The sequence below is a fragment of the Lagenorhynchus albirostris genome, chromosome 11, assembly GCF_949774975.1.
Source record: "Lagenorhynchus albirostris chromosome 11, mLagAlb1.1, whole genome shotgun sequence".
Taxonomy (NCBI): Eukaryota; Metazoa; Chordata; class Mammalia; order Artiodactyla; family Delphinidae; genus Lagenorhynchus; species Lagenorhynchus albirostris.
In genome coordinates this window covers 78,578,208-78,602,165 of record NC_083105.1, presented here as the reverse complement: position 1 = coordinate 78,602,165, position 23,958 = coordinate 78,578,208, and the positions used below count along the sequence as shown (strand labels likewise).

Below are 23,958 nucleotides of genomic sequence, written 5' to 3'. Positions count from 1 at the left end.
CAAGAATATACTAGGAACTATGAATGTAACAACAAGAGAGTATACCTCTGCCCTCAAAGACTATGAAATCCCATAAGGAAGACAAACAAGTAGACGATTATAAGCAGTGAATTAAGTTATAAAAGAGGTCTATATAGAGTGCTAGGAGAAAGCAGTGGAAGAGTACTTAACTTGCAATATACAGAAGCAGCTGTCCTAAGCAATTTCTCCTTAACCAATAGCTTGGATTGAACTAACACTGTTTCTTCTGTAAAAACATAACGGCTGATGTCCACAGTAGGCCAAAAGTGCTCATAGCCAGTAGCACTTCACATCTTGTACTTGAATTTGTTTGCCACAGCCATTCCCAACATGTTTATCCAGTTTCACATGATACTGAATTCATAATTTAATTATTAATTAAATTATGAAATATGATTGTGAAAAGACTCATAATTTCTATGAAAATGAAGCTGAATACGTACATAGGCAAGCTGCTAAAAAAATAATAAGGCCGCCTGTGAGAGTAGGTGCTTTGGCACTAGTCTCCCGGCTAGCGGCGTGCAGAAATCTCGAGCTGGTGGAACCCCCTCATAACCTGGAGCCCAGAAGGCCGCGAAGACAGTACAATTTCCTCAGCGGCGGACCACTGTGGTAAGAATGTCTTTCCCCCCTCATTTGAATCGCCCTCCCCTGGGAATCCCAGCCCTCCCACCAGGGATCCCACCCCCACAGTTTCCTGGCTTTCCACCACCTGTACCTCCAGGGACTCCAATGATTCCTGTACCAATGAGCATTATGGCTCCTGCTCCAACTGTCTTAGTACCCACTGTGTCCATGGTTGGAAAACATTTGGGAGCACGGAAGGATCATCCAGGCTTGAAGGCTAAAGAAAATGATGAAAACTGTGGTCCCACTACTACAGTTTTCGTTGGCAACATCTCTGAAAAAGCCTCAGACATGCTTATAAGACAGCTCCTTGCTAAATGTGGCTTAGTTTTGAGCTGGAAGAGAGTACAAGGCACATCTGGAAAACTTCAAGCCTTTGGATTCTGTGAGTATAAGGAGCCTGAATCAACCCTCCGTGCACTCAGGTTATTGCATGACCTGCAGATTGGAGAGAAGAAGCTACTTGTTAAAGTTGATGCAAAGACAAAGGCACAATTGGATGAATGGAAAGCAAAGAAGAAAGCTTCTAATGGGAATGCCAGGCCAGAAACCGTCACTAATGATGACAAAGAAGCCTTAGATGAAGACACAAAGAGAAGAGATCAGATGATCAAAGGGGCCATTGAAGTTTTAATACGGGAATACTCCAGTGAGCTCAATGCCCCCTCGCAAGAATCTGACTCTCACCCCAGGAAGAAGGAGGACATTTTTCGCAGATTTCCAGTGGCCCCACTGATCCCTTATCCACTCATCACTAAGCAGGATATAAATGCTATAGAAATGGAAGAAGACAAAAGAGACCTGATATCCTGAGAGATCAGCAAATTCAGAGACACACAAGAAACTGGAAGAAGAGAAAGGCAAAAAGGAAAAAGAAAGACAGGAAATTGAGAAAGAACAGAGAGAAAGAGAGAGGGAGTGTGAAAGGGAACGAGAAAGGCGAGAACGGGAACGAGAAAGGGAAAGAGAACGCGAACGAGAAAAGGAGAAGGAACGGGAGCGAGAACGAGAATGGGATAGGGATCGTGACCGGACAAAAGAGAGAGATAGAGATCGGGATCGAGAGAGAGATCGGGACCGTGATCGAGAAAGGAGTTCAGATCAGAATAAGGATCGCAGTCGATCAAGAGAAAAGAGCAGAGATCGTGAAAGGGAACGGGAGAGGTAAAGAGAGAGAGAGAGAGAGAGAGAGAGAGAACGGGAACAAGGAAGAGAACAAGAGCGAGAAAGGGAACGGGAGCGCGCGAGAGAAAAAGACAAGAAGCGGGACCGAGAAGAGGATGAAGAAGATGCATATGAACGAAGAAAACTTGAAAGAAAGCTCCGAGAGAAAGAGGCTGCTTATCAAGAGCACCTTAAGAATTGGAAAATCAGAGAACGAAAGAAAACCCAGGAGTATGAGAAAGAGGCTGAAAGAGAAGAAGAAAGAAGAAGAGAAATGGCAAAAGAAGCTAAACGACTAAAAGAATTCTTAGAAGATTATGATGATGATAGAGATGATCCCAAATATTATAGAGGAAGCGCTCTTCAGAAAAGGTTGCGTGATAGGGAAAAGGAAATGGAAGCAGATGAACGGGATAGGAAGAGAGAGAAGGAAGAGCTAGAGGAAATCAGGCAGCGCCTTTTGGCCGAAGGGCACCTGGATCCAGATGCAGAGCTCCAGAGGATGGAACAAGAGGCTGAGAGGCACAGACAACCACAAATAAAGCAAGAACCAGAATCAGAGGAAGAGGAAGAAGAAAAGCAAGAAAAAGAAGAAAAACGAGAGGAACCCATGGAAGAGGAAGAAGAGCCAGAGCAAAAGTCCTGTCTCAAACCAACTCTGAGGTCCATCAGTTCTGCCCAATCTGTTTCCTCTGCCAGTGGCAATGCAACTCCCAACACTCCTGGAGATAAGTCTCCCTGTGGTATTATTATCCCTTATGAAAATTCACCAGATCAACAACAACCTGAGGAGCATAGGCCAAAAATAAGACTGAGTCTTAAACTGGGTGCTTCCAATAGTCCTGGTCAGCCTAATTCTGTGAAGAGAAAGAAACTACCTGTAGATAGTGTCTTTAACAAATTTGAGAATGAAGACAGTGATGATGTACCCCGAAAAAGGAAACTGGTTCCCTTGGATTATGGTGAAGACAATAAAAATGCTGCCAAAGGCACTGTGAACACTGAAAAAAAAGCGCAAACACATTAAGAGTCTCATTGAAAAAATCCCTACAGCAATGGGTTTCCCTGGTGGCGCAGTGGTTGAGAGTCCGCCTGCCGATGCAGGGGACATGGGTTCGTGCCCCGGTCCGGGAAGATCCCACATGCCGCGGAGCGGCTGGGCCCGTGAGCCACGGCCGCTGAGCCTGCGCGTCCGGAGCCTGTGCTCCGCAACGGGAGAGGCCACAACAGTGAGAGGCCCGCGTACCGGAAAAAAAAAAAAAAAAATCCCTACAGCCAAACCTGAGCTCTTTGCTTATCCCCTGGATTGGTCTATTGTGGATTCTATGTTGATGGAACGACAAATTAGACCATGGATTAATAAAAAAAATCATAGAATACATAGGTGGAGAAGAAGCTACATGAGTTTATTTTGTTTGTTCTAAGGTTATGGCTCATAGTTCACCTCAGAGCATTTTAGATGATGTTGCCATGGTACTTGATGAAGAAGCAGAAGTTTTTATAGTCAAGATGTGGAGATTACTGATATATGAAACAGAAGCCAAGAAAATTGGTCTTGTGAAGTAAAATTCTTTTTACATTTAGAGTTCCATTTCAGATTTCTTCTTTCCCACCCTTCAAAGAACTTTAAATTTTTTTTTTGTCTTCACAGACATTTGTGAGATCTGTAATTTTTTTTTTAATGTAGAAAATGTGAATTTTTTTTGTCCTCTAATTTGTTAATGCCATGTGTACTCCCTTGGCTGTAAAGACATCTGAATCCTACCATGGTTCTCTTTATACTCACCAGGTACAGATTACTGGTATGTTTTATAAGCCGCAGCTACTGTACACAGCCTATCTGATATAATTTTGTTCTGCTGATTTGTTCCTTGTAAATATTAAAATGACTCCCCCCAAATAATAATAATAATAAGCTGTCTAATTAGATACAGAAATACTAAAGAGTGGAATGGAAAATCATAAAAATCTAGAAGGATTTTGCACTCAGATTTCTTTGAAATGGCTTTAAATTCTCACTCTACTGTAAAGAAACGGAAACTAAAAATCATAGATGATTCATTATATGCGGGCTTTATAATAAGAGACATCATAGAAAATTATAGTCAGCAGATCCTTATTCAAAGGAAAAGCCTTGGTCCTAAAACAAACATTTATGAAATACACATAGTATGTTTTAAGAGAAAATGTTTAAAATATTCATGTAACTTTTCTTTATAGTTCTTCAGTCTTTTTGATTAATTGGTACAAACGACAGTGGAAAAAACTTCAAGTGTAACAGTCCCAAAAAGAGAAACAAGGATGCCAAGAGGGATTTCAGGATGCTGCTGTGTAAGGGATGATTAAAGATTAAACTTTAGGTCTGAAAAGGTGAAAGCTGAAAGGGGCTATGACCCAAGCCAACAAAATCAGCAACAGCATGAACAAAGTAGACCTGGATTTGTTTACCGAGCCCAGAAATGCTGGATAAAGGCAGCCTCTAACAGGCAATTTTTTATTGGTAAAAAAATCACCCCCACTAGAAAATAAGCTCCATGAAAAGCAAGGACCTTGCCTGTTTTTGCTCACTGATCTACCCCTCTTACTAAGTGAGGACTGGAACGCCTGGAATGAAGTAAGCCCTCAATAATTCTTTATTTAAGGTTGGATGAATCAATCAAATGCGCTAACCACAACACACTGACATTTACAAAAGAAGGAATATCCTTCAAATTCGAGCAATGTTAAGCTTAAGAGAAGCAGAGGACAGTGTGACTTGACTCATCAAAAAATAAACTTAAGAGACCCAAGCATCCCTAAAATTTTCTAGTGTCCTTTCTCACTCCCTTCTTCTGGAGACCCTACTCTATAGTTTTACTGATTCTTCACCATTTCTCAGGCCTTTGACCCTGTTCTGTTAGGCTGAAGTGCTCCCTTCCCTTTTCCTTTCTTTATCTATTAAAATTCTATGCCTCAAAAGAAGATCTACAAACGGCTGATAAGCACATGAAAAGATGCTCAGCATCATTAGTCATTTGGGAAATGCAAATCAAAACCACAATGCAATGTCACTTCACATTCACTAGGATTAGGCTAAAATTAAAAAAAAAAAAAAAAACCCTAGGGAATTCCCTGGAGGCCCAGTGGTTAGGACTCCACACTCTGCACTCTCACTTCTGAAGACCCTGGTCAGTCCCTAGTCAGGGAACTAAAATCCCACAAGCTGCGTGGGGCAGCCAAAAAAAACCAAGAAACAGAAGACAGGAACACGTGTTGGCTAGGATGTGGAGAAATTGGAATCCTCATATACTGCTGGTAGGAATGTAAAACGGTACCTTAGAAAATATTCTGACAGTTCCTCAACCCAGCAATTCCACTCCCAATTTCAATACCCAAAACTATTGAAAATATGTCCCCCCAAAATCCTGTACGTGAATATTCACAGCAGCATTATTCGTAATAGTCAAAAAGTAGAAACACTCAGATACCCATCGACTGATGAATGGAAAAATAAAATATAATACTTCCAGTACAATGGAATATTTGGCAATACAAAGGAATGAAGTACTAATATGTACCATAACATGGATGAACTTTGAAAATATTATGCTGAGATAAGTCAGACACATATTGTATGATTTCATTTATATGGATTGTGCAGAATAGGCAAATCTATAGAGACAGAAAGTAGATTTGTAGTTGCCAGGAGCTGAAAGGAGCTGAAAGGAAGGAAGAATAGGGAGTCAACACAGATATGGGGTTTCTTTTTAGGATAATGAAAATGTTCTAAAGTTGATCTGTGCTTATGGTTTCATAACCCTGTGAATATACTAAAAGCCACTGAACTGTTTGCTTTAAATGGTATGTTTGGTATGTGTACGGTACGTGAATTACATCTCAATTAAACTGTGTTAAAAGCTCTATGAGTACTTTAAGGGCAAGTTCAAATATGATCCTCCCCCATTTCTTACCTTTCCTAGCAAAAATTAATAATTTCCTCTACACTATCAAAATAGTTGTTATTATAGTTTGTTAGTTATATGTTACCTATATTAGAGCACAAGCTTCTGAACAGTAAAAAACTTTTTACTCTTCTTTGCATCCACTTTCCCAAGACCTAAGGCAGTGCATTACATAGAGCAGATACTCAATGTATCTTTAGTGTACTACAGAATTAATTACCCTCAAAGAGTAACATAGGCAAATAATGAGTGAAATTAAACATATTGAGTCAAATTTACCTGTTAAAAAGTCAAAAATGGTTAAGTGTTATTCTAGGATTCATCTCTTCAAGTGATAGCATGGATGGGGTGGGAAGTTCTGATGGCAGAAGAAAATGGACTAGATAGGTATACTCTGCACCTAAACCAGAAAATACTGTCAAATCCTATGATTTTCTTGTCTGAAGTTTACCAATGCCCCACGGCTACATATTCTGGTGTTCCTGAGTTTTACCATCTTTCTTTCCCTTGAAATAGCCACTTGCTCAAATAATGCACGAGTTGCAGTGTTTTACAATAATTTACACAAGGTAGTATTCCTGGGAAAGATTTACAGTCTTTTTGAATCAGTCTCTCCACAGATTAGAGCACACTAAAGAGACACCACCAAATGCAATGTGTGGTATCCTGGATTGGGCAGAGGAACAGAAAGAGAAGAGCAGTGGAAAAATTAGTGAAATCCAAATAGAGTCTGTAGTTTAGTTAGCAGTATTATGCCATGGTTAATTTCTTAGTTTTGATAAATGTACCATGGTTATGTGGAACGTTAACATCTGGAGAGGTGGATAAAAGGTATACAGGAACTCTGTAGTGTCTTAGAAACTCTTCTGCAAATCTAAAGTTATTTCAGGGACTTCCCTGGTGGCGCAGTGGTTAAGAATCCATCTGCCAATGCAAGGGACACGGGTTCAAGCCCTGGTCAGGGAAGATCCCACATGCCGCGGAGCACCTAAGCCCATGCGCCACAACTACTGAGCCTGCGCTCTAGAGCCCGTGAGCCACAACAACTGAGCCCATGTGCCACAACTACTGAAGCCCAGGCACCTAGAGCCTGTGTTCCACAACAAGAGAAGCCACCACAATGAGAAGCTGACACACAGCAATGAAGACCCAACACAGCCAAAAATAAATAAATAAATATATTAAATAAATAAAGTTATTTCAAAGTAAAGTGTTTTGCTTATTATTTTTTTTAAAGCAGACTCTCTACTGTGGAGTAACGTAAAATTAGATATACTCATCTAAAGTTCGTTCACGTTTATTCAACAAATGTTGTGTACCTGCTATGAACATAAGATCATGGGATGAATATGTGAACAAAAAACAAAGATTTCTGCCTTGTGGTGCTTGTATTTCAAGTAGGAGAAGCAGACAATAAATAATAACTTTAATAAGTAAGTTATGTGGTGTGTGAGAAGGTAATAAATGCTACGGAAAAACACAACAGTAAAGCAGTGTTGGGAGATCGGAAGTGGGGGAGGGAAGGAAAGATGGATTTTTTAAAATAGTGGTGTGGAAAGGCCTCACTGAGAAGAGGACATCTGAGCAAGACATGAGGGGGAGCAGGCCAAAGGATACCTGGAGGAAGAGCATTCCAGGCAACGGGGCAGCTAGAGCAAAGCTTCCAAGACTGGAGCGCGCCCAGCTTGTTCAGGAAGCGGCACCACAATCAGTGAGAGGGCAGCACAGAGTGAGGGGTGAGTGGGAGGGGAGAAGGTGAGGCAGGTTTCAGGAACCAGACCACAGGAGAGCTTTGGCTTTTCCTCTGAACAGAATGGGGACCACTGGAGACTGCACAGAGTACTGTGCCCCAACTTAATGTTTTAAAAGAATCACTCTGGCAGTTGTATTAAAAATACTCTTTACTCAACATCACCTATGTGGTATTCTCGCCAAAAAATGTTTAGCCTGAACCTGACCATGAGAAAACAATAAGGTAATTCCAGAATATGGGACATTCTACAAAGCAACAGCCCTGAACTCTTTAAAACAGTCAGTGTCATGAAAAACAAAAAAAAGGGTGAGGGGAACTATTTTAAATTAAAAGAGCCGTAACGACCAAGCAAAATGAACCTCGACTGAAATCCTTAAAAGGGGTGTATATTAGTTTTCTATGGCTGCTATAACAATATCACAAACTGTGTGACATAAAACAGAAATGTAATGCCTCACAGCTCTGAAGGCCAGATATCAGAAATCAGTATCACTGGCTGAAAGCAAGGTGTTGGCAGGGCTGTGCTGCTTCTGGAGGCTCTAGAGGAAAATCTGCTCCTGGCTTCTGGTGGCTGCTGGCATTCCTTGGTTTGTTGGCTGTATCACTGCAATATTTACCTCTGTCTTTACATCCCTTCCTCCTGTGTATGCGTGTGTGTGTGTGTGTGTGTGTGTGTGTGTGTGTGTGTGAAATCTCTCTCTGCCTCCCTCTTATAGAGACACATGTGAAAAGCATTTAGAGTCCACCAGGATAATCCAGGATAGGATAATCTCTCCATCTCAAAATTGTGAATTTAATCACATCTGCAAAAATACTTTTTCCAAGTAAGGTAACATTTAGGTTCCAGGAATTAGGATCTGATATTTTAGAGGGCTATTATTCAGCCTACTACAGAAGGGAAAGGTATAAAAGATGTTTCTTAGACATTAGATGATACTGAATTAACATTAATTTTCTTAGATGTGATAATAGGATTGCAGTTACAGGATAATATCCTTGTTCTTAGGGGTTATATATTGAAAGAATCAGAGATGAACTTTCATAAAACGTGTAACTTTCTTTCAAATTGTATAGCAAAAACAAATACACATATATAGAGAGAGAACACTCACTAGATAACTTACAAATGTAGCAAAATGTTAACAACAGGTGAATCTAGCAGGAAGGGTTTATGGGTTTTTATTATACTATTCTTTCAACTCTTCTATAGATTTGATATTTTTCAAAATAAGAATGTGCAGGAAAAAAAATTTTAAGTATACACTAGAGGGGGCAAAGGAAGAAGCAGAAGACTGTAGAAGCTGTAATCTAAGCAAAAGATGATAGTAACTCTAACCAGGGTGGTAGCAGTGGAGTTGGTGAGATGTGGCTGGAGTCTGGATGTATTTTGAAGGTTGAGGCAGTAATTACTGATAGACTAAACAGAGTGTGAAGTGTGAGAGAAAGAGAGGAATCAGGAATGACTCCAAGGCTTTGAGACTGACCTACCATCAACTGAGAAGGGGAAGAATGCTTTTTATAGGAAATAACAGAATTCCAGTTTTGGACATACTACTTCTGAGATACTAATTCAAAACGGAGATGTTAAGAAAGCAGTTAGATAAAAGTCTGGATTTCAGGAGAAAACTCTAAGCTAGAGATATAAATTTAACATTTAATCAGTAGAGTGCTAATATAAGATTATACTGAAGTCATGATATTGGACTAGATCACCAAAGGAGACAGTTACAGCAACCTATAAAATCACAAAGTGGTACACATCAGGGCAGAAAAGAACCAAAGAAAATTTTATAACCTCAGTCATCCTAAGATTGGATGGAGCTATCAGCATTTCTTTAAGGAAACTGATCCACTGAAGGAAGCCCAGACTACTTAAATGTCTTGAAAGATTTTCTGGTTCCCCCAAATTTTACAATATATACTGCTATATAGCATTCCAAGTCCTACAAAAAGAATTAAAACATCCATCACTCAAGAGAATACCTTTTAAAAAAATGCCCAACACAAAATGATGACAATTTTTATTAAGAATCTCTTATATTACATTTTTAAAAGACAAAGTATATACAAATATATAAAGTATATAAAACAGGGATAGCTATATTTGCCTTATCAGTAGTCATTGCTTTGAATTCTGCACCCTCCAAAAAATCCATTTAGCACAACTGCCCTTCCTCTATTTTCTTTAAAAATATTTATTTATATATTTGGTTGCACCGGGTCTTAGATACAGCAGGCAGCTCCTTAGTTGTGGCACATGGGCTTCTTAGTTGTGGCATGCCAACTCTTAGTTGCAGCATGCATGTGGGATCTAGTTCCCTGACCAGGGATTGAACCTGGGCCCCTGCATTGAGATCACGGAGTCTTTTATCCACTGTGCCACCAGGGAAGTCCCGCCCCTCCTCTATTTTATTATTGCTTCCAAAGAGACAATCTAGAACTTTTGTGTTATGCAAACTAAACACTATAGCACTGTAGTTCAATTTTAATGAAATTTAATACAATGAGACATTAACTAAATGGAAACAGACTAGTAACATATCTAAGGAGGAGCAACAGTTTTGTTTTTTTTCCCCCGTAGAAGGAACCTTGTTTTTTAATTTAATTTAATTTAATTTAATTTAATTTAATTTAATTTAATTTTGTTTTTTAACTTAGGAGGTGCAACAGTTTAAAAACAATATGTGGATTTTTGTTTCAGGATATTCGTGAAAAATCTCACACTGTATACAACATTTTGAATGTACATACATTTTTCTAGAAAGAAGGTTCAAACATTTTATTACATTTTCAATGGGATCCATGATCTCAACATAGTTTAAACTTTCAGGCTTGAAAATTAACATTGCTAGAGAGCTGAAAATCGAAGCACAAACTGAATGTGTCAAAATTAAAAATTTACTGGATTTTAAAAATAGAATACACACTTTCACATCTTTAAAAGCAAGTACACTGATGATAAGGGAAATCTGTCAAGTTCAAGTCATGTTTAGACACCATGAAAATTTTCTTATGAAAACATGCTCCAAAGAAATTCCTTAACAGAACAAGTACATTTACTTCTGAAAACTTTAAACCTTAAAGGAACAGAAGCCTAAGACCTTACATTTAAATTCCTGTTCTCAATTACCAGTGAGATTAGCTAATTCCCCCTGCTTCTAATAATCAGCCAAGATTTACCTCCCATTTTACTTCAGGCATCTAAAAAAGGCTTTTAAATTAGAGAAATAGGTAAAACTGAGGAAGGTCCTCAGTAAAATGGGTAAAACATGAAAAAGAAGAAGAGGCAGAAACAGCCTTAATCATTATTTTCAACTTGGTTCAGTTTATTCAGTATTCAAAGAAATTCACACTTTCTTGTTAAAAAGTGTGTAACTACTTTTTTTTTTTTTTTTTTTTTTGCGGTATGCAGGCCTCTCACTGTTGTGGCCTCTCACGTTGCGGAGCACAGGCTCCAGACGCGCAGGCCCAGCGGCCATGGCTCACAGGCCCAGCCGCTCAGCGGCATGAACCCGTGTCCCCTGCATCGGCAGGCGGACTCTCAACCACTGTGCCACCAGGGAAGCCCTAAAGTGTGTAACTACTTTTAACATTAAACATAAAAGCTGACTTAAAGTCTCCTCAATTCTTTACACAATACCTAACATTTATATTCTAACTAAGTGGTAAGAATTGTTCTTAGCACTTTATTTGTATTAGCTCACTTAATCCATGTATGTGTATACATATCTTTTATTGTGTTTTGTCCTTTGCTGAGGCTTGAACTCCCTGGGCTGACAAAAAATACCTGTATCACATCCTAATTATACCCAAAGGTTCACTTTGGGGTTTGATTCAGAAGTGTGACTTCCCCAAGAAGAGCCTTCCAAGTCCTGAATCCTGGCATCAGAGTTGTCACTGGTCTGGACTAAAGGTCTAGTGTGGCTCTGTTCAACCTGGGATTACATTCTTTCCAGGATGAATATAAGAATCTCTTTCGGTTCAAAACTCAAATATCAAATGGACCCCGCAACTGCCTTGATCTCTCCAACAGAAAATGACTTCCTATGCCCATTTCCCTCATCATAATAAACAATCTAGACCTAGCCTAAAAATAAATCAAAGCAGAAAGATACTTCTAAGCTACCCATTTGGGGACCATGAAGGTCTTCACTCTGACCTGAAAGAGAATTACTTTACTCAGGTTATATTTATAAAAGACTGAATAATAATGAAAAGTGCATATTTTACAACAGTCAGTGAAAGAACAGGATAAAAGGATATATAAGGTAGGAGAAAAACTATATAAAATCACATTAAAAACAGAAAGGAAATACAATGAAATATTAACAATCGCTGTGGCTGGGGTTTACACTTCTAAAATATTTTATTTTTTTTATTTTCTAGTTTTTGTTATTAACTTAGCATTAATTTGTGCTTTTTAAATATTTATTCTCAAATTATAAACTATATAATGACCTATAAAATAACTAATCTAGATAGTTAGCTTTATATTAGAGTATATTTGTTTATCCCATATCAAAATGTTAGTTCCTAAACAGGTTGTCATCCTATAACTATTTTCTGATCATTTTCCCGAAACCTTACCAAAACAAAGCTCTCTTATAATCTTTCTCCATTTTGTTTTCAACTCCTCCCTGAAAAATACGTATTTAGTGGGAATCAAGATTTTCTGCTCAGAGTGTAAAATCACTCTAGATTTAAAAGCAACATTGGGCTTCCATGGTGGTGCAGTGGTTAAGAATCCACCTGCCAATGCAAGGGAAGATCCCACAGGCCATGGAGCAACTAAGCCTGCGAGCCACAACTACTGAGCCCACGTGCCACAACTACTGAAGCCTGTGCACCTAGAACCTGTGCTCCGCAATGAGAAGCCACCACAATGAGAAGCCCACGCGCCGCAGTGAAGAGTAGCCCCCACTAGCCACAACTAGAGAAAGCCCACGCACAGCAACGAAGACCCAGTGCAGCCAAAAATAAATAAATACGTTTATTTAAAAAAAATTTTTTAAACCTTGTTTATACAAAATAAATAAATAAATAAAAATAATAAAAGCAACATTATAACCCCACATCTAAAAGCCCCTGGAATAGCAGAAAACATTGTTGAATGTGTATTTCCTGTACACTAATTTAAGTATCTTTGTCCTATTAAAAAAAATGGCGATATCTGATTGATACATTCAACAACAGCAACCAAAATCTATGTTGAGTTCACAGTTTGCAAAGTGAATTTCCAAAAATATCACATTAACACATTCAAGTTTAGTTGGCAGAGACACATCTGCAATGTTTAACAGAAACAAACAGCCTAAGATTGGCACATGGAGAATGGCAGCTCTGAGTTTATCTCCTTCCAGCAAATGTGCTTCATTAGCCATTGTGCTTTTTTCCTTCAAAGACTCTCTCAGGTCACTGCCACATTGCTTCCTATTAGGCAAGTTAGTACTGAGAAATGGTGCCTAAAGCTAAATAGATATAGATATGTATATATATATCATCAGTCTGTGATCCTGGTAAATTCACATTTAGTTTTGTTTGTGTTTTACTTTTCTTTGTTTAAAATACATTTTCAAACTTTCACCTAAGGACAGAGAATAAGGGAAAAGTATAATTAACCTCTGTGTACCCATCATCCAGCTTCAACAATTACCAATATTTTGTTATTCTTGTTTTATCTATTCCCCCCCACCTTTTTTAAGGGAGGGAGTGGAATACTTTAAAGCAAATCTTGGACATGATCAGAAGAAAGTCTCTTGCTATCAAACTTAAAAGTTGTAAAGACACTTGTCTTCTTTCACTTAAACCTAATAGTATTAAAAATATTTAAAATGGAAACTTCCCTGGCAGTCCAGGGGTTAAGACTCCATGCTTCCACTGCAGGGAGTGCGGATCTGATCCCTGGTCGGGGAATTAAGATCCCACATGTGGGATGTGGTCCCACAAGGTGTGGCCAAAAAATATATTTTTTGGTGTGGCCAAAAAAATATTTATTTAAAATGTTAAGATTTTAAACAATGTCTACTACAGCTTAAGTTAGAATCAGTCTTTTGGAGCTAGAAGAAAAAGATATCATCTATTTCCTTGCTATTCAAATTGTGATATTTGGGCCAGCAGCACTGCTACTACCCAGGAGCTTGTTCAAAATGCAGAACCTCAGGCCCAGCCCAGACCTCCTGAACCAGGCTCTGCCCCCCAGTGACTGATATGCTCATTCAGCTCCGCGAAGCGCGGCTGAACCAACTCTGCTCAGTTGAGAAAACTGAGGCCGAGAGAGGTCAAGTGAGTCTCCCAACAGGAGTAAAACCCAGAATATGACTCTGAGACCAGGTTTTTTCCTTACATGACACGCTGTCTCTCAACAAACCTGCCTCCCATCACAAGACCTGAGGCTTTCATATCCTTCTGGAAACTAATTCAATAAACAGGTAAGTGAATTTCCCATAGGATAATTTTTTTAAATTCATGAGAGCCTGATATTTTCCCAAATAATATATAATATGCTGGAGCAGAATCTGTAAATTAATCAAACCTTTTCCTTCTTTGGGTAAAAGGATGGACCTTTTCAGCAAGAGTGCCCTCAAGGGGACCAATTTAATTAATTTATGGCTAGGTATTTTTTCAATGGTGAGTACTATAGTTTCCTTACACAGAGAATATATTACTGCGTGCAAATGAAAACTTGGGCCTTTCAGCAGAGGATCAATAAGCACACTACTGAAAGCCAAACTCATTTTCTAATTATGGCTTCAGTAAGAAAGTTCAGAAATGAGTTAAAATGTACCATCTACTCACATCAGCAGTGATAACCAAGTCTCCTTGTTACACTAAAAAGGCATTGTCTTTTTTTCTTAATTGTAAGAAAAGAAATTATAATTTTTAAAGTTGTGAATAAAACCTAAGATTTAAAAAATTATTTTAAAAGGCAAATGTGACTTTAATTATGGTACCTATGTATTTTTTTACATTTATTTTTATTTTGGCTGCGTTGGGTCTTTGTTGCTGAGTGCGGGCTTTCTCTAGTTGTGGCAAGCGGGGGCTATTCTTCATTGTGGTGTGCGGGCTTATTGTGGTGGCTTCTCTTGTTGCAGAGCACAGGCTCTAGGCACACAGGCTTCAGTAGTTGTGTCATGTGGGCTCAGTAGTTGTGGCTCACGGGCTCTAGAGCACAGGCTCTGTAGTTGTGGCGCAAGGAGTTAGTTGCTCCACAGCACGTTGGATCTTCCCGGACCAGGGCCCAAATCCGTGTCCCCTGCATCTTTAGGTGGATTCTTAACCACTGTGCCACGAGGGAAGTCCCTATGTATTTTTTTAGAAAAAGAAATTTTTGTCACATGGGTTTCTGGAAGAGGACACTCAATTTTCAAAAGAGAACTTTACAACACCTGGAAATTCCAGAGGCTTTTGCAGGACACTAGTAATAAAGCTATTTTCTATAGAATAAAGAGATTCTGAAATTTTCACTGGAGTGTCTTTTCTTAACAAAATAAATAATGGAGGATTTTTTAAAAATGTCAAAACCAGTAATATTTCTTCAACAATACTGGTAGACGGCTTCCCTGGTGGCGCAGTGGTTGAGAGTCCTCCTGCCGATGCAGGGGACACGGGTTCGTGCCCCGGTCCGGGAAGGTCCCACATGCCGCGGAGCGGCTGGGCCTGTGAGCCATGGCCGCTGAGCCTGCGTATCTGAAGCCTGTGCTCCGCAACGGGAGAGGCCACAACAGTGAGAGGTCCGCGTACCGCAAAAAAAGAATACTGGTAGAGTAAACCGGTACAGCCCTTATGGAGGGCAGTTTGGCAATATGCATTAAAAAATAAAATATATATGCCACTGGATCCAGTAGCTTCCCCCTTAGGAATATGACCTAAAGAAATAATTTAAAATGTGTGCAAAGGTTTTCCTACTAGGAAGTTTTGTGCAATACTGTTTATAAATAAAAAATTCAAAACAACCCAAGAACTTATTGGAAGACAATATGTAAATAAATAAGTGCATCATAAAGTACATGATATTCTATTCTTAAAAGGATAATGCAGCTCTAAAATGAAGTCACCTCCAAAATATATTATTCAGTTTGAAAAGATTAAGATAGTGTTTTATATAATGAAATCATATTATGATTATGAAAATATATTAAATAAAACATTTAAGTCATATATATTAAAGTTACTATTAAATAAACAAATAAATTACTTATTATATGTTGTATCTTCACCTATAGAGAGTAGAAGTATGATGTCCAATAAAATATATCAGTAGTTACCTCTCAACAGTTGGGCTGCTGTTCATTTTTACTTCCTTTATATTTCCCTGTACTGCTTGAATTTTCTATAAAATCATGTATAATATATTTACAATCAGTTTAAAAATACAATTATATGCATTTTTTTTAAAAGGCAAAAAGTAGAAGTACAAATTCAAGGCTTAGAGTGAATAAGGAAGCTTAACAATGGAAAAAAAATAATAAAAGCAAAAAGCCCTCCCCACCTGCCTACTACACTTCAGGTCTTTTGGAGAATAGGGAAGAGGAGAAATGAGTAAAAGAGCTGAAGGGTGGCAACAGTGAGCAACCTGTTACACCACAGAGAAGCTCACCACTTTAACCACAGCAGAAGCATAGCACGGGAAGGTGCTCTTAAGTCTACCAGCCCCCTCCCCCCGAAACAAAACCAGCCACACAGACTAGTCTGAGCAGCTCACTATCATGATAACCTAGCTTTGGCCATCCTCAGACACTGAGCCCATTCTGAAGTTACATGGAAGTATATCACAAAGTTTTACTGTTATTTTCAGTAATTCCTCATAGAGGGCAGTTCTAAATTTCTTCATATATGATGTATCAATATGGGTCAAAACTTCCCTGTCCCTCCTTTTTTTCTTTTTCCTGGGCTTGGAACAAAAAGCAATTGCAATGATATCACTTCACAAAGATTACTGCAGTGAGGGGACTTCCCTGGCGGGTCAGTGGTTAAGACTCTGTGCTCCCAATGCAGGGGGCCCAGGTTCCATCCCTGGTCAGGGAACTAGATCCCACATGCATGCCGCAATTAAGAGTCCACATGCCACAACTAAAAGATCCTGCATGCCACAACGAAGATCCCACATGCCACAACTGAGACCCAGTGCAGCCAAATAAATAATTGAATAAATATTACAAAAAAGATTACCGCAGTGAAGCTGAAGGAACAGCAAAATAAGAAAACCAAACCTTTGATCTATGGAGACTTATAGATGTCCAAGGTCAAACAGAAACTATTCTCTAGAACTTCTAAATTTTAGATGCAAGATCCAAATAACTCCCTACCCTAGTCTTTTAGTTTGTACCCAAGTATCACAAGCTTTTATTTTCAAGGTTTATTCTGACTTTGCAAATAAAATTGGGCATTTTACTAAAACTTCTTTGAACTCATTACTCCATGAATAAAACAAGAAAAATACCCATACTGATGTAGAGAAACACATTTTGCACAGTACTCTAAATCAACTCCCCTTTGTTTCCCTCCCGTAAAGGACTGGCTTAATTACAGTAGTAAAGCCCAAAAAACCAATCAATCTAATCAATCTAAGAATTGACTACGCATCCATTTGGCAATTGAAGGTTTATTTTAGTATTTGAAACTCTGTGGTTGTTCAAACTAGAAACCTCATGAATATAGTTTGATATTGATTTCTATTAACAAATGCAACTGACACAATTTCATCCCTCATTAGGAGTGATTTAAGACTCTTAACTGCCAACTTAATCAGCATTGTTGAAGCATTATCTGTGTGGAGAAAAAAAAGTATACTTGTCCTTCCAAATATCAGTCATTCAATCACCAGATACACCTTCATTCAGTGGTAAATACGTTATTTAGAACAGAAGTTTTAATAACAGGTGAAAAATGAAAAGCAAACTTTCTACCATCCTAGTACTGACAGATAATCCTTATTACTGAGGGAAGGGAAAATAATCAGTCTCCAACCTATTTTAGTTGAACCCTTCCATTAGTAGAGGAAATGAACTGATGGCACATCAAGCTACTCTCCATAAATTACTTTTCCTCAACAAATTCAGAGACAAGCTCAAGAACTGGGACACAGAATGGAAGAGAGAAGAAAGAAGGACATGGTCTCCTAAGCCACATTATAGTTCAGAATCGGCTCCATTCAACTAATTGAAACTATCAGTAAGAATTTTCCATCAGCTAGATCAGCTACTTTCTATCATTCATTATGATACACTGCTTAAGCACACCAAGTTGCCAAATCACAAATATTTTGGCACTATCTCAAGCAAGGAATAAAATCACAAGAAAAAAATTTAAACCCTACTATGTCCAGCAGCTAGTCATTTTCAAAATTTATAATATTAATATATCAATTATACCAGTGAAGATATTCTGCCTATATTTTGTTTCATTGTTCAGCTTAATGAAAGTGTGATGGAAAAGTAAGCATTTATTACTATCTGTTTCGCAATTATATACTTGAAGTTCAATCAAAGATTTTAGAACATCACTGAAACAGTTAAAGGAACACAATCAAAAGATGTTAATCCACCAGGAAAAGGGTGAGCTGTATGTTCACTCTGACCTTGAGCTTACTACCAAAGGAAAAATTTTAAGAATTTTCTAAGAGAAGGAAAAAGAGGGAAAAGAAAAGAGATACTCTGAGTGCAGCCACCATCCTTTACTATTCTATCCTTTAAAAAAAATACTCACGGGACTTCCCTGGTGGCACAGTGGTTAAGAATCTGCCTCCCATGCAGGGGACACGGGTTCGAGCCCTGGTCCAGGAAGATCCCACATGCAGCGGAGCAACTAAGCCCATGAGTCACAACTACTGAGCCTGCACTCTAGAGCCCGCAAGCTGCAACTACTGAGCCTGCGTGCCACAACTACTGAAGCCCACACACCTAAAGCCCGTGCTCCACAACTACTGAAGCCTGCACGCCTAGTGCCTGTGCTCCGGAACAAGAGAAGCCACCGCAATGAGAAGCCCGCGCACCTCAACGAAGAGTAGCCCCCGCTCGCCGCAACTAGAGAAAGCCTGCGCACAGCAACAAGGACCCAATGCAGCCAAAAATAAATAAATAAATAAAAATTTAAAATATATATATTAAAAAAATACTCATAATTTTTCCCTAAAAATGTTTTAAATGTGCTTACTAGATATATTTACAATTCCAGCTCAGCCTTTTCTAACTTGAAACTCATACATTTAACCACATACTTGACCAAGATATCTAATAAGCATTTCAAACTCAGCATGTCCAAAAATAAATTCCTGATCTGCACTGCCACCCCTCCAACCAATGCAACCCACAGTCTTCCCCATTTAAGCTGACATCAACTCCATTTTTCAAGTTGCTCAAGTCAAAACCTTTGGAACTGTTCTTGATTCCTATCCTTCTCTCACATCCCATGATTTGGTAATGAAATCCTATTGCTTCAATCTTCCAAATATATCTAGAAACTAACCATATCTCACCATGTGTTTTGAGCTGCCACCATCTCTTGCCTAGATTACTGCAGGCTCCCTCACAGATCTTCCTGCTTCTACCCTAATACCCCTACAGTTTCGTCTTTATACAGCTGCCAGAATGATCCTTTTAAAACTTAGTCAGAGGTCTCTCCTCTATTCAAACCCTGCCATGGCTCCCCATCTCTCTTAGAGTTAAAACCAAAGCCCTTTCAATGATACAAAGCCCTTCATGATCTGACCTCATGTGCGACCCTTCTGCCCTCCCCTCCTGTTATTCTTCCCACTGTTCATTCCTCCAGGCCCCTTAAGGTTCCCTGAAGTCACAAGACAACCACCAGAACCCCACTGAGGGCCTTTGCTTTTCCTGTTCTCTTAGCCTGGAAGGCATTTATCCCAAACATTCACTCGGTTAACTCCCTTACTTCCTTCAAGTCTTTGTTCAAAGATCACTTCTCAGTGAGGCCTACCCTGTCCACTCTACTTAATATAGCAGAAGGAAGGAAAGAAGGGAAGCAGGGAGGAAGAAATTCACCCTCAGTGAACTCATCTCACCTTGCAAAGACTGTGGAAGAAAGTACTAGTACTAGAGGGAGTATATTCCCATGAGAAAATGGAACAGGAGATTAGCTGGAACCCTTCATCAAGACCCTAGTCATGTTTAGAGACTTGAAGAACTCTATGTGCAAAGGACAAAGAAAAGAGGAGCTCTGCTACCAAAAAGGATCTATACACAGAGGCCCTATCTGAGTCACAAATATATATCTGGTATACACTAATGTAAGAGGCTCATGGGGAAAACAAACAAACAAACACAATTTAAAGCATAGCAAACCATTTCCTTACCTACACATGGCAAAAAAGAAACAGCAAGGAAATATATCTCAATGCCAGGTACATGCAAATAAATTAAATAATTTCTGCTCCGTATACCTGTAACAGTTTGTCTCTTACCTGAGATGCTCAGCTTTAGAAACAAAAAACAAAAAAAAACTCATCATCATTTTGAAATCTGACTAGCCAACATCTAACTTCCTGAATTCATAGTTTCAGTTTTCAAAAAGGACACCTAAAGCTCCAATCGGTTTAGCATAACATGAAGTGCCAAACAGAAAAACTTGTCATTTCAAGGACAAGTGAATAATCAACAATTTATTCAAACATGTATTGAGTACCTAATATTTGTCAGGCCTGTGATAGGAGCTGATATGGCCTTGAGTGTAATGACTATAGTCAAAATGAGGAACAAATATCAAACACATGAGCATTTGCTTTTATTTTAAGCATATTTATCAATTATATTGATAATGAGTATACATTCTGGCACTGTACTAGATGCTCAGGGGTTATAAAGGTGAATAATAGATTTTATTTATTGTTAATTGTATGCCAGACGCTGCATATTATCTCATTTATTAATCCAACAATTTTATGAGTTAAACATCCTTGTTTTAGAGATGATAAACTAAAGCTTAGAAAATTTAAGAGGCAAAATTAGCAAGTCTCAGAGCTGGGGTTTAATCTCAGGCACTTTAAACTCCAGGACTCATGTACTTAACTGTTATACTAAACTGCTTCCTTCAAGTAGCTTCAAGTCTGGAGAGCAGAAAGATAAGCTTAGAAATAATGTTAATACATGTGGCCAGCGCCATCTCATTAGTGCCCAAAAGTCTACCTGGTAAATAAAAATGGCAAATTAAGTACCTACAGTAAAGAATTTACACATTTTATACTACAGAATTACTCCCTAAAGGACAAATTTAATTTTTTTAAATTTATTTATTTTTATTTATTTTTGGCTGTGTTGGGTCTTCGATACTGCACGCGGGCTTTCTCTAGTTGCAGCGAGCGGGGGCTACTCTTCATTGAGGTGCGCGGGCTTCTCATTGCAGTGGCTTCTATTGTTGTGGAGCACGGACTCTAGGTGTGTGGGCTTCAGTAGTTGTGACACGTGGGCTCAGTAGTTGTGGCGCACGGAGTTAGTTGCTCCATGGCATGTGGGATCTTCCCAGAGCAAAGCTTGAACCCGTGTCCCCAGCACTGGCAGGCGGATTCTTAACTGCTGCGCCACTAGGGAACCCCAACAAATTTAATTTTAAAGAAATAAATAGCTTATAGTTGTATATGATTTACATAATGACAGCAATTTTACAAGAGAAATAAAATGAATGACAATAATAGATAAAAGCAACTAAGTCCTTTCTACTCTAAAAAGGCCGATTTGCAATAACTTCAATTTAATTACTTCAGTGACAAGACCTCCAATTCTGTCCAACTCATCTCTTCCTAACACATGGGAACAAAATCAGGTGACTTTAATATAGCACAAAACTGAAAGCCACTTTAAGTATTCACCTAGAAACTTTTTTTCACAGATTCTAAATACTTATGTAGAAAAGGTTTCCTTCTGCCTCTAAGTAAAACTTCTTTTTACATGTTAGCTACACAAAGCTTCCTAAGACAGATGGGTAGCCTGCAAGGTCTTCAATTCCTTTGTTTAAAAGGTGGCAAATGGGTCCTATTGACCAATAAAGCCAGCCAGGTTTCTGAGAAGCACTGACCCCAATAAAGCCATTATGTTTCTTCATCTTGCAAGACCAGAGCAGACAAAGAAGCCAAAGCTAAAAGAAGAGAAACCAAAGGAAGATCAGACAAACATTAAAATCTGTATCATACAAATTTGTGACACAAACAGCCCCTACTTTTTTTTTAACACTGCCTTCACAATGTTAACCTACAAAAATGAAAAGACTGACCCCACTCTGTTTTCAAAATCTTAATCTATCACTCAACTAGGTAAAATCTCAGCAGTTGGTATGAATAAAAACTGCTAACCTCTTTAAAAATATATACAAGGGTTTTCTTCCCATGTAAAACAGGGAGCTAACAGAAGAAAGTCATATTTGACCATTGAAGACATTCCTAAATAGTGGAAGTTTCTTCTTAAAAAAAGAAGTAGGAAAAAAAAAAAAAAGAAGTAGGTATGTATAGAAATCCCTGAAGAAGCTATCAAAATTCTGTTAGAACTAATAAACAAATTCAGTAAAGTTGTAGGATATGAAATCAATACACAAAAATCTGTTGCAATTCTGTACACTAATAACAAACTATCAGAGAGAGAAATAAAGAAAACAATACCGTTTACAACTGCATCAAAAAGAATATTTAGGAATAAATTTAACCAAGGAAGAGAAAGACTTGGATATCAAAAACTTCAAGACATTAATGAAAAAAAAATTGATGACACAAATAAATGGAAAAATATTCCACGCTCATGGACTGGAAGAATCAAGATTGTTCAAATGTGATTACTACCCAACGCAATCTACAAATTCAGTGCAATCTCTATCAAAACTCCAATGACATTTTTCAAAGAAACAACAAATAATCCCAAAATTTGTAAGGAACCACAAAAAAACCTGAGAAAGAAAGAACAAAGAGAAAGAAGAAGAGAAAGAAGAACAAAGAGGGAAAGAATCTTGAGAAAGAAGAACAAAGCTGGAGGCATCACACTCCCTGATTTCAAACTATATTACAAAGCTATAGTAATTAAAATAGTATGTGACTGGCACAAAAACAGACACATAGATCAATGAAACAGAGTAGAGCATGCAGAAACAAACCCACACATAAATGGTCAATTAATTTACAACAAAGGAGCCAAGAACATACAATGGGGAAAGGACAGTCTCTTCAACAAATCATGATGGGAAAACTGGACAGCCACATGCAAAAGAATGAAATTCAACCACTGTCTTACACCATACACAAAAATTAACTCAAATGGATTAAAGACTTGAATGTTAGATCTGAAACCATAAATCTCCCAAAAGAAAATACAGGCAGTAAGCTCCTTGACATAGATCTTGGCGATGATTTTTTGAATCTTACACCAAGAGAAAAAGCAACAAAAATAAATAAGTGGGACTATATCATACTAAAAAGCTTCTGCACAGGAAAGGAAACCACCAACAAAATGAAAAGGCAAGTTACTGAATGGGAGAAAATATTTGCAAATCATGTATCTGGTAAGGGGTTAATAGCCAAAATATATAAAGAACTCTTACAGTAGCCAAAAAAAAACCAAAACCAAAACAAAACCCCAAACAATCCAATTTAAAAATGGGGAGAAGATCTGAATTGACATTTTCCCAAAGACACACAGATGGCCAGCAGGTACATGAAAAGATGCTCAACATCATTAATCATCAGGGAAACACAAACGAAAACCACAATGAGATATCACCTCACACCTGTCAGAATGGTTATCATCAAAAAGAACATAAATAACAAGTACTGGCAAGGATGTGAAGAAAAGGGAACCCTCGGGGATTCCCTGGTGGTCCAGTGGTAAGGACTGTGCACTCTCACTGCCAAGGGTCTGGGTTCGATTGCTGGTCAGGGAACTAAAATCTCATAAGCCACGCGGCGGGGCCGAAAAAAAAAAGGGAACCCACGTGCACTGCTGGTAGGAATTTAAATTGGTACAGGTACCAAGGAAAACAGTATGGAGGCGCCTCAAAAAAGTAAAAATAGAACTACAATATGATACAGCAATTCCACTTCTGGGTATTTATCTGAAGAAAAGTAAAACACTAACTTGAAAAGATATATGCACCACAATATTAATTGTGGCATTGTTTACAATAGCCAACATATGGAAACAACCAAAGTGTCCATCAATGGATAAATGGATAAAGAAATTGTGAGATATATATATACATAATGGGATATTATTCAGCCATAAGGAAAGAATGAAATCTTGCCATTTATGACAACATGGATGGACCTCGAGGGCATTATGCTAAGTGAAATACGTCAGAGAAAGACAAATACCGTATGATCTCTTTTATATGCAGAATCTAAAAACTATACATATATATATGTATAGTTTTACATATATATAAAACCAAGTTCATAGAAACAGAACAGATTGGTGGTTGTCAGAGGTGGGAGGTGGAGTTAGAGAAATTGATGAAGGGAGTCCA

At 38.4% G+C, this 23,958-nt stretch overlaps 1 protein-coding gene and 1 pseudogene across 2 annotated transcripts in view; one reads left to right on the top strand and one right to left on the bottom strand.

Moving 5' to 3' along the window:
• DENND5B (DENN domain containing 5B) overlaps nucleotides 1–23,958 on the bottom strand; it is a 205,946-nt gene that overhangs the window by 148,204 nt on the left and 33,784 nt on the right. The window lies entirely within an intron of this gene.
• LOC132529003 (RNA-binding protein 25-like) lies at nucleotides 613–3,675 on the top strand (annotated as a pseudogene).